This window comes from Pseudochaenichthys georgianus, chromosome 18 (assembly GCF_902827115.2).
Source record: "Pseudochaenichthys georgianus chromosome 18, fPseGeo1.2, whole genome shotgun sequence".
Lineage (NCBI taxonomy): Eukaryota > Metazoa > Chordata > Actinopteri > Perciformes > Channichthyidae > Pseudochaenichthys > Pseudochaenichthys georgianus.
Window position 1 is genome coordinate 1,349,827 of NC_047520.1, and position 5,920 is coordinate 1,355,746.

Genomic DNA, 5,920 nt, shown 5'->3' on the forward strand with positions numbered 1-5,920 from the left:
GCACCTGATTTAGATATTTAAACCATGGACTGTATATATAAATGGACAACACACTTTCACTCCATAATCGTCCAGGATCGACGTTTGGTCAGTGTCCGTGGCGTGCAGTTGTGACGCTCCTAGGCTCCTTCAGCTTCATAAAGGGACGCAAATAGCTTTCAACTGATTGCAATGTATTCCCATCTGCGGCGGGATTTGACGCTCATGGAAGCACGGCAGTAGTTTGTGTCGGCTGCCCTTAAAGGCAATGTGAGCGTCCATTCTCATTGGATAACGGAGAATTGTACACCCGGAAGTAAGTATTCTCCTTACTGTCGATTGATTTCACAGTGATATCTGCACTACTCATCGACTAAAAACACCAGATTATCCTTGTTAATTACACAACATTGATTGGTTTAAATTGTGTGCAATGCTTTTGTATTTTTCCCCTTCGATTCGGAGAAACACATATTTTTTCGGAGTAAAGGATGGCTGGCAGAAGACACTACACTACCCAGAATCCCCAGCTATCATTTGGACTACACCATGTGCTCTGTTTGACAAACCCCGTGATAGTCCTCAAGCTCTGTGATTGGAGAGTGTGCTCCGAGGGTTACGTCCGAGCCTCGAACAGCACTTGAAATGGTTTGGAACCACAGCAGACTGTCCAAAACTGGACATCATATGTGTAATTCGTGGCACAATTCAAACGGGATCGAAAGATAATCTTTCTCTCTCCATTGACTTCAATACATAATTTTTCCAAAATAAGGTCCCATGGAGGTCCACCGGAAAGGGAGGGACTTCCCCTCTCTATAGAGTCAGAGCCATATAATAGAATATATATATACCAGGGTTGCCAACTTTGGGTACCTGGCTGGAGTGAGATTTCATTCACTAATGAAAGTCAAACACATGTTTGTTTCCACTGTTTTATTATGTGCCTGTCGCGATAAGTAATTAATTGAATTTTCGTACGATAAATAAAAATGAACTCAATAAATTGCCATTTACATGAGGATGTGACTAGCCGTTTGAAAGGATGTACTTGAATTATTATTATATATTATTATGTCAGTGGTCTAAAATAGTCATACAACGGTGCCGACAATAATTTCCGGGAACATGTATCCAAAAAATTAATCTACAGACTTACTCCAAACTGCCAAATATATTAATTAACACACTCTCACTCTCATAATCTTTGACTCTATTTTGGCCTAGAACAATAAGCAGCAGACTTTTACTTTTTTATAATCTACTGGAATTTAGTTGCGGCTCCAGAGTATTTTTGTTGGGTAATCTATGGTAGGGCCCAGTGGTGGGGCTCAAGTCAGTATTTGAAGGTTCAATTATTTCCCTGTCTCAATCCAAATTGAACTGTATGAAATAAAAAGGCACATTTGTCTTGGAGTAAATAAAAAGGGCGCCCTGGAGCCAATCCTGCAATTTCCCCACAAGTGAAAGAGTTGACATGCTTTCAGCATGTCAACTCTTTCACCTGCAAGGGGGTCTTGAGGGATTGTCCCCCAGGAGATTTTTTGAAATACTAACATAAGATACACATTTGTGTACTCTCTTGAGAAGAAAAATAAATAAATCTATTACTACCAGACATATTTAAAAAAAAAATGAATGCCATTTTAATTTTGTGTTACTTTGTTCTGAAAGCTGAACCTGCTGATCCTCACAGAGAGAAGAGGGTGTGTGAATTACTTTACATTGTGGATAAGGGTGGATAGGCCACATTGTTCTGTGTGCCAAAATGAAAGACAGCCCACATACCTATCAATCATCAAACCGTGGGGTCTTATTTCATTACGTGTTGTATCGATGTATAGAGATGTACTACAGAAAAAGTATTCTCCGTCGGGACTTCCTGTAACAACACCACACCGTTATCTTGATTCTGATTGGCCAGAAGACATTATCAAAGATGTTCTATTGAGAAGACGATCACTACGTGACAAAAGTTTTCAAAACCGTTTCTCGTCTTCGGTATTCTTGTTTTTGGCGTGAGAATAGTTTGGGCAGAGTGAGAGCGTGAGATTGAGGGTGAAAGCGTAATAATTCTATTATATGGCTCTGGGTAAAATCTACTTGACACACACACACACACACACACACACACACACACACACACACACACACACACACACACACACACACACACACACACACACACACACACACACACACACACACACACACACACACACACACACACACACACACACACACACACACACACACACACACACACACACACACACACACACACACACACACACACACACACACACACACACACACACACACACACACACACACAGGGGAGCAATACTGTGTTTACCTAGCTATCTTAATTAATGTCATTCATCTGAACTAAATCACAGACTTCATTCATCCATATATTTCTGTATATATATATATTTTTTAAATCTAGTGTATTCATCATTTTCCTACACATTTATTCACTGGTGTCTCTAACCTGCACTATAAAAAAGGATTTTGGAGGGTAGTATATATTATCCAAGCAAATCATTTAAATTGTACTCAAGGTATATAAGTGAGCATTGTTAGTATATATGAATGGGTAAATTCTACCTACACTACCTAATTTCTGACAGTACCAACTGAAACACAAACAATCTGGGTAAAATCTACTTGAAGGCCCACACTGCCCCTTTGCGCATGCGTCTGCGGTGATTCTTGGCTGCAGGTCAGAGGAACGGTTCTCTTTCGCGCCTCCCTCCTCCTGGTGTGGGGAAATGTTGGAAGGTAAGATATTACTGTCTGTCTATCATGTCCTACATATATATATATATATAAATGTTCACGTTTTTTGAGGTTCATCACAAGACTTGTTGTCTGCTTGCTTCACTGTTAGACAAGGAATTTAAGTTTGTTCTCATCTATTACTCACTGGAAGTCGGTCACTGATGCTAGATAGCTGTAGCTAACATAGGAGCTAAGAGTAAAGCACTATGATGTTTAGCTCCATATTGTTAATAATTGTTATTACAGCAATAATGTGCATGTTGACGGCATGCCGTCTGAAATGAGTTAAGCGTCACGGCGACAGTTGTATGTTAATGTAAGCTAACCAGCCAAGTTGTGTTTCACGTTAGCATCGTGCATGCTTAGCAGAGAAGGCTATTGTTTGCTAGCTATGTACTAACAAGAACAGCGCGCGGAAGGCGGCATTCGTTTAAATCAACCTTTGAAGTTGGTCATCCTCTATATAAGGTGTGTTTGTCCAATGTTATTTTCCACACAGTATCCAATGGTGATGCACACTGCAAAAATCAGTAGCCGTTTATTAAATAGCATGTCAGTTCAAGTAATATGACAAACTCTACCCGTTTGAGTAGTATTGACAGTGGCGACTGGTCATTAGGGGCACAGCCCCACCTAGTGTCAGCAGAAAGTATTACAAATAATGATTACAAAAAAATGCAAAAAATATATTAAATATATTTTAAGATCATGTTTAATCATCTGATTCGTCTGTACATTGCTGTTTTAGTCTGTGTTCTTCTAATTAGTGTCTACAGTGTGTGCCTGTTAAGCTGTTTAGAGCCATGTGGGACAAAACCCGATCCTGCCCCTCCCTCTCACTGTCTAAGTGAACGGTGACTGTAAAAACTACACTCAGAATATTTTCCTATTTAATGTGTGGCAAAAAAATAATGACCATAGGGGCATAGAGCTGCCATCCCCACCATACGTCATCTCACATCATTCAGAGCTGATTGGCTGTAAGTACGTGTGCCGCGAAAAGTGTGGTGTGTGAAGAGGAGACGAGAGAGCTGCAGTGACACGTCCTAAAACCCGGAAGTAAGCTGCGCATGGCTTCCCTCGACCTAAAAGCAATGAGATTTCTCCATAGGATTTTAGAAAATAGCTCAAAATAAGATCTGTGGGAAACGTACCTCTTAGATAAATGCACGTTTTGTTCCGCCGGATAATATCCACATGTCTACCCTACTTTTATCATTTTCTAATCGTAAATCTATTGATTACATTAGATTTATGATAGACTTTTGAAACTACAAGAACATAAGGAGGACTTTTACAAAAAAGTAATAGAGATTTTTGTCCAGAAGGATAGGCAAATGGACTTCATCTTCAAGTCAAGGTAAGACTGCAATTTGATTGAAAATGGGATCTTACTAAGAGAGAACAATTAAATATTTAAATGATAACATTACATTTATTGGGTATCCTTCTGTTGAACTGTCTGTTTAAAATGAATTGAAGCATCAGACTTTTGAAAATAATATTATATTTTGATTTAGGTCAAAATATAATATTTGTAAACCTGAAGAGTCAGTGCCAGTGCAGAAGCTTATATATAGACATCTAAATGTTTTGTGCCCCACCACTTTTGTACATATAAAAACGCCACTGAGTATTGAGTACAGTAACGGTTTGCGGGGGACACATTCAAATGATGCCCAAGGCTAACTAAGTTGAAGCTAGCTTGTAGCATCTCTCTTAGTCCATCTAATGTCGGCCGTCAGTTTCCTCGTGTGTCTGTATTCATATGAGCGTGCATGAAACAATAAATACTGAGACAACTATCTTGCGACTATCTCTTAGTGAAAAATAACCATCGCATATTCTGCCAAGCCACAAAGTAATAATGATTTATGATTAATTTGTCTTTTTTGAGGTATAGCTGCAGCAATAGCCTATAGACTTATGTTTACATTAGGCGCATTCACACTGCGGTACTTTTCCCACTAAGGTTCATGCAAACTCTTTAGTTTGCATGAAGTAAGTACAGATCGCGTTCACACTGGAAAAAGTCCCTGAGGGTGGATTAGGCAAATGAAGCCGCTGACGTAATTTCTTCTTCTTCTGCTTTGGGCTTACTGGCAGGCCGCAAACCACTTCACGGCGTATACTGCCGCCCAAAGTCCCCGGCCAGAAGTCCCCGGAGTTGGGGAAGGCTTCAGTAGAAGCTGCTGGGAGTCCCAGCAGCTTCTACTGAAGCCTTCCGAGTAAATCGCCAGAACGCCGACACCTCCTCATCTCCACCGCTCCCATGTTTTATTTTGTGTTGCCATAAGTTAGTCTCTCTGCATTTCTGCGCTGGGCTAATGCTAATGCTAATAATGCTAATGCGAGGATAATAAAATGGCGGCTTCACAAAACTTGTTGGGAGTTTTACGGGGCGTGTTTTGTAATCCGCCCAGCCAATCAGAAATATAGCTCTTTTCTCACAAAAGAGCCGCTCGAAAGTCCCTGCTCTCTAGTAGGGACTTTCGAGGGGGTAAAAAGGTTCGCATGAACTAATTTTAGTACCGGCTCTTTTTGGTGTGAACGCGATCATGAACTAAGTTTGCATGAACCTTTGTGGGAAAAGTACCGCAGTGTGAATGCGCCTATTAAGCTTACTGTATATTATCGTGAGGACTGGATAGATTACCACGGAGCAGAGCCAAAGCTCATTGTTATATATTTTAGGATTTTTCTACATAAAAATGTTTAATTGTGTTATTTTGTTGGTAATGTTCAGTGTAAGAAATGTGAATATAAGTGTAACATCCTCAGAGACGGCACAAGTCCTATACATTTTAAATCCTGCAGACAATTCGTAGTGGAGTGGAGGTGGTGACCCTCATCCCACGTGTCAGTAGAGGCTTCTCAATACTCAAATTTCCCCTCCTCGACTCCTCGGTCCTCCAGTAGTGACCCGGAAATGAATTTCAGCGCGCCATTTTGAAGGACGTCTCATTTCTCTAAATGCACACCGAGGACCGAGGATCGAGCGTCGAGGAGGCTCTCTGGAGGAGCTATAACCGAGGATACACTGATGGTTCCTCCACGGCTCCTCCGCGGATGCATTTCCGGGAACGGTGGAGGCGTGACGCACGGCCGGACTTATCTCAGCCAATGACAGCTCTGCATGCATCCCCTGGATATTATT